Genomic DNA, 13,172 nt, shown 5'->3' with positions numbered 1-13,172 from the left:
ATATGCCTTTAGGACTTGTGTGAAAATCTGATGTAGTTTTAAGTCAAATTTGGAACATTTTGAAGGATTTACAAACTTTCAAGCACCAATGTAGTTCTGTACACATGGTATTAATGATGACTTGTGTATGAGCCTTAAAGCACACCAATCACCAGGATTTTCCTATCTAAACTAAAGCCAGTGCTATACTGGCACTTCCATGCTGATTCTATACATACCTTTAGTGGTCAGCTAGGATGTATAGATTTTGAAACACAAGAAAGGAAAGTTTCTAAAATCAGCAACTTTTTGAATGACAGCAGCTACCGATCAGCTGATAGCTGGGGGTATTCATACTTATCCCCCCCACTGTTACTTATGCTAATTCTATTATAGAATCAATTTAGTTTGTGATTAACAGGACCTGTGCTGATGTCATACCATGTGACCAGAAGGGGCGGGGCCTCAGCCAACAGAAAATGTTGCTTCCTGGTATCAGCTCTATTGGCTGAGGCCCCACCCCTTCTGGTCACATGGGTATGACATCATTACAGGTCCTGTTAATCACAAACTAAATTGATTCTATAATAAAATTAGCATAAGTAACAGTGGGAGGGGATAACTATGAATACCCACCCCAGCTATCAGCTGATCGGCAGCTGCTGTCATTCAACAAGCTGATGATTTTACAAACTTTACTTTCTTCTGTTTCAAAACCTAAACATCCGAGCTGACCACTAAAGATATGTAGAGAATCAGCCTGATAGAGCCAATATAGCACTGGCTTTAGGTTATATAGGAAAATCATGGTGATTTGTACGCTTTAAAAATGTGTATTCTCAAAAATAGTCCACTTGTCATATATATGTTATGGAAAGATGGCTGGATTGGTAGATTTACAGGCTGACTGATTAAAAACAATATTCACAATGCTAAATGTTGGTTTCAGTGAAATTTATGGAATATCAAGCTGTAGACACGCAGAAGACAGGTTTAAGAGGACACATTCCTGTATTGGCTCTGCTGTGGAATGTATCTGTTATTATGTAAATTACATATACAGTATTTAGTTGAAGGCACCAATTGTAATAGAGCAAGTATACAAGAGACACTGAAGGCACTATTTGTAATAGAGCAAGTATACAAGAGACACTGAAGGCACTATTTGTAATAGAGCAACTATGCAAGAGACACTGAAGGCACTATTTGTAATAGAGCTAGTATACAAGAGACACTGAAGGCACTATTTGTAATAGAGCTAGTATACAAGAGACACTGAAGGCACTATTTGTAATACAGCAAGTATACAAGAGACACTGAAGGCACTATTTGTAATAGAGAAAGTATACAAGAGACACTGAAGGCACCATTTGTAATAGAGCAAGTATACAAGAGACACTGAAGGCACTATTTGTAATACAGCAAGTATACAAGAGACACTGAAGGCACTATTTGTAATACAGCAAGTATACAAGACACACTGAAGGCACTATTTGTAATAGAGAAAGTATACAAGAGACACTGAAGGCACCATTTGTAATAGAGCAAGTATACAAGAGACATTGAAGGCACTATTTGTAATACAGCAAGTATGCAAGAGACACTGAAGGCACCAATTGTAATAGAGCAAGTATACAAGAGACACTGAAGGCACTATTTGTAATAGAGCAAGTATACAAGAGACACTGAAGGCACCATTTGTAATAGAGCAAGTATACAAGAGACACTGAAGGCACTATTTGTAATAGAGCAAGTACACAAGAGACACTGAAGGCACCATTTGTAATAGAGCAAGTATACAAGAGACACTAAAGGCACTATTTGTAATAGAGCAAGTATACAAGAGACACTGAAGGCACTATTTGTAATAGAGCAAGTATGCAAGAGACACTAAAGGCACTATTTGTAATAGAGCAAGTATACAAGAGACACTGAAGGCACTATTTGTAATAGAGCAAGTATACAAGAGACACTGAAGGCACCATTTGTAATAGAGCAAGTATACAAGAGACACTAAAGGCACCATTTGTAATAGAGCAAGTATACAAGAGACACTAAAGGCACTATTTGTAATAGAGCAAGTATACAAGAGACACTAAAGGCACTATTTGTAATACAGCAAGTATACAAGAGACACTGAAGGCACCATTTGTAATAGAGCAAGTATACAAGAGACACTAAAGGCACTATTTGTAATAGAGCTAGTATACAAGAGACACTGAAGGCACCATTTGTAATACAGCAAGTATACAAGAGACACTGAAGGCACTATTTGTAATAGAGCTAGTATACAAGAGACACTGAAGGCACTATTTGTAATAGAGCTAGTATACAAGAGACACTGAAGGCACTATTTGTAATACAGCAAGTATACAAGAGACACTGAAGGCACTATTTGTAATACAGCAAGTATACAAGACACACTGAAGGCACTATTTGTAATACAGCAAGTATACAAGAGACACTGAAGGCACTATTTGTAATACAGCAAGTATACAAGAGACACTGAAGGCACTATTTGTAATACAGCAAGTATACAAGAGACACTGAAGGCACTATTTGTAATACAGCAAGTATACAAGAGACACTGAAGGCACTATTTGTAATACAGCAAGTATACAAGAGACACTGAAGGCACTATTTGTAATACAGCAAGTATACAAGACACACTGAAGGCACTATTTGTAATAGAGAAAGTATACAAGAGACACTGAAGGCACCATTTGTAATAGAGCAAGTATACAAGAGACATTGAAGGCACTATTTGTAATACAGCAAGTATGCAAGAGACACTGAAGGCACCAATTGTAATAGAGCAAGTATGCAAGAGACACTAAAGGCACTATTTGTAATAGAGCAAGTATACAAGAGACACTGAAGGCACTATTTGTAATAGAGCAAGTATACAAGAGACACTGAAGGCACCATTTGTAATAGAGCAAGTATACAAGAGACACTAAAGGCACCATTTGTAATAGAGCAAGTATACAAGAGACACTAAAGGCACTATTTGTAATAGAGCAAGTATACAAGAGACACTAAAGGCACTATTTGTAATACAGCAAGTATACAAGAGACACTGAAGGCACCATTTGTAATAGAGCAAGTATACAAGAGACACTAAAGGCACTATTTGTAATAGAGCTAGTATACAAGAGACACTGAAGGCACCATTTGTAATACAGCAAGTATACAAGAGACACTGAAGGCACTATTTGTAATACAGCAAGTATACAAGAGACACTAAAGGCACTATTTGTAATAGAGCTAGTATACAAGAGACACTGAAGGCACTATTTGTAATACAGCAAGTATACAAGAGACACTGAAGGCACTATTTGTAATACAGCAAGTATACAAGAGACACTAAAGGCACTATTTGTAATAGAGCAAGTATACAAGAGACACTGAAGGCACTATTTGTAATAGAGCAAGTATACAAGAGACACTAAAGGCACTATTTGTAATAGAGCAAGTATACAAGAGACACTGAAGGCACCATTTGTAATACAGCAAGTATACAAGAGACACTGAAGGCACCATTTGTAATACAGCAAGTATACAAGAGACACTGAAGGCACCATTTGTAATAGAGCAAGTATACAAGAGACACTAAAGGCACTATTTGTAATAGAGCAAGTATACAAGAGACACTGAAGGCACCATTTGTAATACAGCAAGTATACAAGAGACACTGAAGGCACTATTAGTAATAGAGCAAGTATACAAGAGACACTAAAGGCACTATTTGTAATAGAGCAAGTATACAAGAGACACTGAAGGCACCATTTGTAATAGAGCAAGTATACAAGAGACACTAAAGGCACTATTTGTAATAGAGCAAGTATACAAGAGACACTGAAGGCACTATTTGTAATACAGCAAGTATACAAGAGACACTGAAGGCACTATTTGTAATACAGCAAGTATACAAGAGACACTGTTGTTTCCTTATGTTTATCCATTATGAAAAATATAATTAAATTAAAATATGTCTAAAATGCAATAGGGAAGATTTCCCATTTCCGTAATATTAAAGTGGTTGTCCAATTTAAATAAAATATCATTAACTGCTTCTAAGTTATAATTTAGGAGTTGTATAATTTAGAAGTTGTATAACTTAATAATTAAGTTACACAACTTACTAATATATTTCAGTTATCAAAGCTGCTCTGATGTGTAGGCTCCGCTTATGGCTTGTGCTGGAAAAGATTAGCTGTTCCTGTATTGATTTAGCACTGATAGGCACTGATTGACTGCCTAATTTTAATAGTTAAAGTGGTATTCCCATAAAGAAAGTTTATTTTAATCAATAGATTTTGGAATAATAATAATTTCCACAATTGGATGTGTTTTAAAAAAATGTTCCTTTGCTGAGATAATCTTATATATGTATGTTCCTGATATCTACTGTGTAATGGCCATAGGAAATACAGAAAAAGAGTAATCCAGCTCACCTGATCCAAGAAGACCACTACATTAGGACCTTGCAGGGAAGGTAAAGTCGGCAAAAACTTGAGACTGCATATCCAAGGTGGCAATTCCAGCAATCAGGTCCAGAAAAAAATTAGTATAAAAATACAATTTTATTTAATAATTATCATTAAAAAAGTCCATTTAGGTCACAACCAAGTCCATCACAGAGGACACGTTTCGAACGTCTAGTTCTTAGTCACTCTCTAACCCATCTGGAAACAAGGACTCATTAAAACAGGACTCCGACTTGGACATAGGCCTATACACTAATCATTCACTTGACAAAGCGAGCTACTACAACACGTGAAACGTACGTTGGGGTTCTACAGAATAACCGCCTGTCCTCCCGTGCCACAGTTGTAACTACCACGAAGGCAATTTTATACTGCAAACTATGATAAAAAACAGACACTTTCTTTCGGCAGCTCGTGTTCTGATCCCTAGGCACTAGAGGTCCCCGGAAGTCCCGAGCCTGAGGGACTGGTTTACAGAGATGTCTGAGCTATATAAGATGTAGGACCTGACTGCAGAAGTAAATGGTTCAATGGAAAAGTTCATCCAAATTTGGAGCCCTTGGGTTGTGTTCATGGACTCCCCCTCATTCAGATCCATATTCGAGAATGTGACTTGATTCGTCTTCCCCCTTGCTGAGATAGGGGAGAAATCTCCTTCTTGCCGTTCCACTTGTTGGTTTCCCTGAGCGATCAGGGGGGCTGGCATTGGACAAGCTCTGGCCCACATTCCTCCAATCCCTGCCTATCTGTTCTTCTTTCTTCCTCTTTCTCTTTACTTCTTTGGATGGCCGCCTCTGTTCTGTTCTTTTTGTTCCTTATATCAGTTCTTGATACTTCTCTGTTTCCAAGTTACATGCTTTGTTCTTATTTTTGGTTACTGTGCTTTTGGACACAACTACATGGATATTGGGACCTATTTGAGAATGAATCTGATATACTGTATATAGAGATCTTTATTGTATTGGATCATCTATTGTTACAACTGTTTTCTCAACATGTGTGGATGACGGCGTCCTAGTGGTTGCCCTAAGAGGACTATACATATTGTTAATACTGTTTTGCATTATCTTGTATTTCCATGAAAGTTTAATAAAAAGAGATTAAACATAAAAACATACACTTTGATTTCTTAACAGATGTGATGTTACTGTACCCTCTTGGTGCATGGGTTATCCCTTATAGATATTTACTTTTTTGTGACCTGCTAAGGCTTTATATTCATTAGTGTATGATTCTCCATTATCTGTATACTGTTTATATAATACAATCTTTGTAATTGCTATCAATTACCTAATTGCACATTACTGTTGGTCTGTCAATTATTAGTGTATATGTTTGTTTTTTAAAATGATTCAATAAAGACTGGATTTTATATGGCACGTTCTGGCCACAATTTTTCTCTTATAATCACTGATACATGTGGATACTGTATGTGCTCATTTTTTCCACACTGGGATGTCATTTATATTTGCTCCCCTTTGGTAATTACTGACAATATTTATACTGATGGAATTTGTATACTATACCCTTCTCTGTCTATGTGGCCAAGAAGGGGGCTGACTGAGCTACTTAAACTAACTAGTAACCCCTTCATATAGAACACTCATTTATTTATTATGCTTTGCTTATATAGCGCCATCACTGTCCCCATTGGGGCTCACTCTCTAAATTCACTATTACTATGTCTTTGGAGTGTGGGAGGAAACTGACTCAAATACAAAGAGAATATATAAAGTCCTTGGTAGGATTTTAACCCAGGATCCCAGTGTTGTAAAACAACAGGGCTAACCAGCATGCTTCTGTGTCCAGTACATGCCAGAAGTGGACATATCCGAACCCACGACAAAAGACGATACTTGAGATTGTGAAACTTTAGATAACTGATGCATATCACAATGTTGTAATTGTATAATTTGCTGTTCTATGCACATTTAGGCTGTGTGCACACGTTGCGTTTTTTACCGCGGAAACGTTGCGTTTAGAACCGCAGCGTTTCAGTGGCAAATTGCATGCGTTCAGCTTTCCCAGCAAAGTGTATGAGAAAGCCGAAAAATCAGTGCACACGCTGCGTTTCTAAACGCAGCGTTTTGGATGCCAAAAATCGGTGCGGAAAGAAAAGCAGCATGTCACTTCTTTTGTGCGGTGTGGCTGCGTTCTCTCCCCCATTGAATCAATGATGCGGGTCAGAACGCAGCTACACCGCAGTGAGCTGCTTTTTTGTTGCGGTCCGCGGGCTTTGTCGGCATGCCAGAACGCAGGCATTTACCTGGAAGTGAGGTCAAGAGGTTTCCTGTTGACCTCACTTCCTGGCAAAGTCCTGGAAAGCCCCCGGTGTCGCCAAAGTGCCCGCCCCGACCCCCGACCCCCCTCCCGAAAATCCAACATGGCCGCGCGCACAGTAGCGCACCGGCCGCCCTGCTCCTATGATTTCTGTCGCATGTGCCTTGAGACATGCGACAGAAAAATGCCCCCCAGGCCCTGCCAGGTCACCCCCTATTCCCCCCGGTATTCCCCCTTACCTGTCCGGTCGCAGCGCTGATCCCCCGCAGCCCCCTCCTCCTTCACAGCAGACGCCGGTCAGTGCGGTCACATGTGCAGAGCAGCTGACAGCCAGCACTGTGTTCAGAGAGCTGTGCTGGCTGCTCACACTCTGCAGCTGTGACCCGGGGAGAGTGGGTGCAGATTTTTGGCACCCACTCTCCTCAAATGGAGGGTCTGCCCTCCTAGAAAATGGGGGATACGTTCCCTGAACGTGCCCCCATATTCTAGAAGGTCCAGAGCCGACGTGGGACGTCCAAATGGATTTCTGCGGACCCATTTTTTTCAAATTTTTTGATTAAATTGGAGAACAAGGGAATGTTTTGGGGAGTGTTTTTTCTAATAAAATTTTTTTTGTGATTTTTTTTTTTTTTGCTTTTGTTTACTGTCAATTAGTTATGTCTGGTATCTGATAGACGCCGTGACATCACTAATTGCTGGGCTTGATGCCAGGTGACATTACACATCTGGTATCAACCCCATTTAGTACCCCGTTTGCCAACGCACCAGGGAGCGGGATGAGTTGGGGCGAAGCGCCAGGATTGGCGCATCTAATGGATGCGCCACTTCTGGGGTGGCTGTGGCCTGCTATTTTTAGGCTGGGAAGAGTCCAATAACCATGGCTCTTCCCACCCTGAGAATACCAGACCCCAGCTGTCAGCTTCACCTTGGCTGGTGATCTAATTTGGGGGGACCCCACGTTATTTTTTTTTTTAAGTCTTTATTTATAAATTTAAAAAAAAAGCCTGGGGAGCCCTCCAAATTGATCACCAGACAAGATGAAGCTGCCAGCTGTGGTTTGCAGGCTACAGCTGTCTGCTTTACCCTGACTGGCTATCAAAAATAGGGGGACCCCACGCCATTTTTTTCTTTTTTTTTTTTTGATAAATACTAAGCTAGGCACCCTTTAGTGCCACATGAAAGGTACTAAAGGTGTCAGCTTAGAATATGCAGGCGGGGGTGGGACGTTATATATATTTGACATCCATTCATCCATTGACGCTTTTTTGGCTGTGTGCCCACAATCAGGTTTTGCAGCGTTTCGGGCGCTGAGTGTTTTCCCTGCGTCCATAACGCTGCGTTGTGCAGTAGAAGCACAGTGGAAGGATTTTTGGAGATCCCATGCCCACTGTGGTTTTCTCCGGAGCATAAACTGACCGGTGGCTTGGCTTCCCGAGCCTCAGAATGTCAATTTATGCTGCGGAGACGAGAGTGTTCTCTGCAGGTAGAATAGAGCTAAAGTCCACAGCAGCCTGGACCCAAATCGTGGGCATGGGCAGCTGCGTTCTCCTGTGGACAACACTCACATCTCTGCAGGAAGGCTGACACTGTGCACTAGACGCCGTGTCGCTGGATCACGGCCACATAGCCTAAAAGTGAGAATATTGTTGCGACAGCAACATTTTGGGTGAAGTAGCTGTGGATTTAAAATGCTTAATATACTCCTGAATAAAATCCTTGAGGGGTGCAGATTCCAAAATGGGGTCACTTGTGGGGGTTTTCTGACGTATAGGTACCCAAGGGGCCCTGCTAATGTGACATGGTGCGCGAAGTTTATTTCAACTTTTCCAAAATTCAAATGGTGCTCCTTCCATTCCAAGCCCTCCCATTTATCCAAACAGAATGTGGAGAAGGAAATGACATCACAGGGTTTTTTTTCCAAAGGTCTGTGTTCAACCAACTTTTTTAACACTGACAAGTCTTAAAAAACGCACCTAAAAAAACGCATGAAAAACGCATGAAAAATGCATGCGTTTTCGATGCGTTTTTCTCAAAAAGCATTGTTTACAATTCTCCCCTCTGCCAGAGGGTGCGTTTTTTTCCGTGCTGAAAAAAAATCAACGTGTGCACATAGCCTAACAGGTATGCTTCATGCTATGACAATAAAGGGAACCTAACAAATAGGAATAATGTTTGGAACACCATTCTAAGTCCGAACTGGGTGCAAAAACCTAAAAAAAACCATCACTATGGGGAGATAGTATTTTTTCGTTTGTGAACCCTCCCCAACCACACCTATTGCCAATCCATATCGCATAAATAGCCTGGGTCTCAGCTTCCCATACACGGTAGGTTTTTTTAACTGCATGAGAGGACACACACAAGCTAGGGACCCCAACGTAGAGAAATACTTTGGCGTAGTGTTGGGGCTCTATTGCATTGATCAATTCAGTAGCTAAATTTCTCTTTATTCATATGTTCATGGCAGTACTGCAGATTCCATTTTTCACATATTCACTCTTGCATATAGCTATTGGATTTTTCAAGTCAGTATTCACACAGCAGTTTCTGCTATTTCATGTATTCCCCTTACATAGTCACTGGTGTGCATACCTTATCTCCCCATAATAAAGGGAACCTGTCATGCCTTAAATGTACCCCAGACCCACGAGCCGTTTTGTGTGTATATTTCTAATCCCTGCCTAACTGTCCCAGCCTACAGTAGCATAGATAAAGGGATATTTACAAAAAGTATTTAAAAATAGATCCTATATCATATGCTAATAAAGCCAGGGACTAGTCGCAAGGGCGTTATTTCCCTTGGCTAGTCGGCCCCCTTAGCATGTAAGTACGTCCCTGTGGGTATGCTAACATGCTAATGAATGTGCAGCGTCAAAGGCATGGTCGCACTCACCTCTTTGCTGCCACCGTGGCCTACGCTGGATTCCGGCTCAGTGTATGACCCCCAAACTTGCGGACATGCCCAGGACACCAGTTTGAAGACAGGACACGTACACCCGGCTTCATAGAACACATGATCAGACGTCCGGGGATCCTGTGCATTGAGCTGAAATCCAGGGTCAGGTGCTGTGGCAGCAGAGAGGTGAGAGCGCTGTGCATTAATTGCTAAGGGGGCCGACTAGCCAAGGGAACTAATGCCCTTGCGACTAGTCGGTGGCCTAATTAGCATATCATAAAGGATCTTTAGAAATACTTTTTCTTTTACTTTATCTATGCTACTAGATACACACACTGTAAGGCTAAGAACGCACTTTGCGTTCTCCTACTTGCAGTTCTAAACCCACGTTTTGGGCTTAATTGATTTGACAAAGTTGCCTTTTTCTGAACTTTAGCGTTGAAAACGCATGCGTATTTTCCCGCGTTTTAGATGTGTTTTCAGCGCTTTTTGCATGCTTTTTCACCTGCGTTTTGACAGATGCGTTTTGAACATCAAGACACTGCTAAATAAAGTTTAAATAGTCAAACAGAAAGAAAAAAAAAAAAGGAACACATAGAATTTTAGAAATATTTTAGTAAATAGAAATATTTAATAAAATTATAGCGGTAATATGCTATTTATTGGAAAAATATCAATAAATTATTAATTTTCTTTAATTTAATTATCGGACTATGTGTGTGTGTAAAGGGGCATATGAAATCATTATTTTAATGTTCTTAAAGCATGCATTTTGGTGGTCCAAAACGCATGTTTTATGCACATAAAAAGCAGGTAAAACGCAGGAATTTGAAGGAATCTTGGTTTTTGCCATTTCTCATTGACTGCAATGTTAGCAAAACGCACCCAAAATGGCAAAAACAATTGACATGCTGCTTCTTTGAACACATGTTTTTTGCCACAAAATATGCAAATTAAACGCAGCGTTTAGAAACGCAAAGTGGGGTCTAGAAATCTACATTTTCCATTGACTTTGATGGAAAATCAAAACGCATGTCTTTTGGCATGAAAAAGGCGCTTCTCAAAACGGACCTAAAAAGCAACTGAAACGCAGGTGGAAACGCAAAGTGCGGTCTTAGCTTTAGGCAGGGATTCTGAATATACACTCAGAACTGCTCGTGGTTCTGGGTACATATTACATCTGACGGCTTCCTTTTTAAGTAAGTGATAAAAAAATAAACAAGATACAAATATCCTCAAAACATTCACTGTTACTCCATGTTACTATCTGAATTCTATGATACAGCAATTGTTCAGAAAGCCATGGAACCCATAGGGTGGAGGGGCGACATGACTAGAGGGAAGGGAAGGAGTGATGGGGTTAATGGAAACAGGAATGGTTTGTTTATAAGGCAGAATAGAGGGATTGGTGGGTAGGAGGAGTTCCCTGGAGGAAGAGGTGGGACAGTTGAGGGGACCAGCGGATTCATCATGGCAGTGCACGGGCCCCTGGCAGCGCGGTCCCACGTCTTGGCTGCTGGGGGTTAACCCGTTGGCACTTTCCCCTCGCTCCCCTGTCAGCTGCGGGCGGCGTCCCCCCCCCTCCCTCATCTCTCAGGTACTGGTCGTGTGCGGGGGGAGCGAGGAGGAGATGCGACAGCCCCTTCGGGGACCCTCCGCGGTAGTGACGTGGGGCAGGACAGTACTTAGCTGCTGCTCCGGCCGCGGGAGGAATCTCCGTCCGGGCCGCGGCAACTGGGAAGGGGGCGTGGCTAGTCTGCGGCCTACTTCCGGTCCGAGCCGCGGCCTGGATTGCTGGATGCGGCGGCTCCCGGACGGGGAGAGCGCCCGGCTGTGACAGAGGCCAGCTTTACCCCTCGCGGACGGCGGGGGGGGCCGCGGAGCTGCAGCCAGTGGTGGGTCCGGCACCAGGGCAGGCGGGCCTGGTGCGACGGGTGCCCAGGAGGCGGCGGTGAGTGGGGTGACAGCAGGGGCCCTGCAGTTTCTGCTTGGTCACCCAGATCAGGGTGCAGCTACCGGCCGCGGCGGTCTCCCCCAGGAGGGGGAGGGCCCAGCGGACAGAGGCTTTCACGGGCCCAGGAGGGCTGGATGCGGCGGCTCCTGGCCAGGAGAGCGCCCGGCGAGGACGGAGGCCAGCGTTATCCCCCCCCCCCGCGGGTGGAGGGGGGGGGGGGCCGGGGGGCTGCAGCCAGCAGGGGGTCCGGCACCAGGGCAGGCGAGCCTGGTGCAACGGATGCCCGGGAGGCGTCGGTACGTGGGGGTGACGGCGGGGGCCCTGCGGTCCCTGCCTGGTCACCCAGAGCAGGCGTGCAGCTCCCGGCAGCGGCGGTCTCCCCCAGGGGGGGGAGGGCCCGGCGGACGGATGCCTTCTGGGCCCAGGAGGGCAGAAGGCTGGCGGCTCTGGATGGGAGTCTGCTGGCAGCGGGTCGGGCCACAGGTACCCCCCCGTCCTTGCAGGCAGCGGGGGGGGGGTCGGGCCAGAAGATGAGGCCCGCGGTGGCAGCCCGTGGGACGGGACGGTTTCCGGGGTTGTCGCCGCGGGACAGAAGATGGAGCTTGGAGGATGGTGCCCACGTGGCGTACCAGGAGGACGGCCGTGGTGGTGGCAGCGCTTCGGCGGCGTCTGCGTTACATGAGCCAGAGGCGGTTGGCTCCAGCGAGGAGGAGGAGGAAGCAGCGACGGAAGAATCAGATGTCCGGTTGGCGTGACTTTTATTCCAGGATATGCCGGGTCGCGGTCGGGTGAGACGGCCGTGGATTCGGCAGGGTTGGGGCGCAGTTGGTGGGGGGGGCGGCTGCGGACACGGCAGGACCGAGTGGGTTTTTGTGTTTTGATCAGGCATGGGGTAATTTACTGCAGTGGTATATACGGTTGTGGAGAGTGCGCATGCACCGCCGGGGGCATGGACGGGATCGGTGGTTAGTGGGCGCAGGTGCGGCAAGCAGAGTGAGGGCGCATGAGGCGGCAGGGGAGCATTTTCGGGCAGAGGCGGCAAGGGCTGTGACAGAGTGAGTGGTGAGGAAAGAAGAGGGGGTGAGGTGGTGCGTCTGGATGACAGTGGCCAAGTGTGAGAGGTATGGGTACTTTGAAGGCCCGTTGGGGGGGGGCTCACCTGCTGGAGGATGTGAGGGATAAGATTTGAATGGTGGAAAGTGTAGAAATAATTTCGCTGCTCCCCCTGGAACAGTGGCACCTGGATTAGGTTAAGCCAAGTGATTCCGGGAAGGATAAGTAGAGGGGGGGGGAGCGCCGGTGGAGGCTCACCCCTCGTACATTTGCAACGTGGCTGCGGGCATTTGCGTTTTGGCAAGGGTATCAGGGGAAGGAATTGGGTAATTGGTTCGGCATGGTTTGGTTATATGGATCCATTTGGGGTGCCGTGTTAGGTCATATGGCGGTTTAGTCTGGCTTCAGTACGCCGAGTAATTTCAGCAAGGGAAGGTGTTGCGTGCCGGTATGCGGTAGGATCATACGGGCACATCCTTAGGGCTGCAGTGGATGGCGGCTCCTAGTCAGCCCCTTTTGG

Source organism: Anomaloglossus baeobatrachus, chromosome 7, assembly GCF_048569485.1.
Source record: "Anomaloglossus baeobatrachus isolate aAnoBae1 chromosome 7, aAnoBae1.hap1, whole genome shotgun sequence".
In the NCBI taxonomy this organism is placed as follows: Eukaryota; Metazoa; Chordata; class Amphibia; order Anura; family Aromobatidae; genus Anomaloglossus; species Anomaloglossus baeobatrachus.
The sequence above is the reverse complement of the archived record's forward strand: the minus strand, read 5'-3'. Positions refer to the sequence as shown.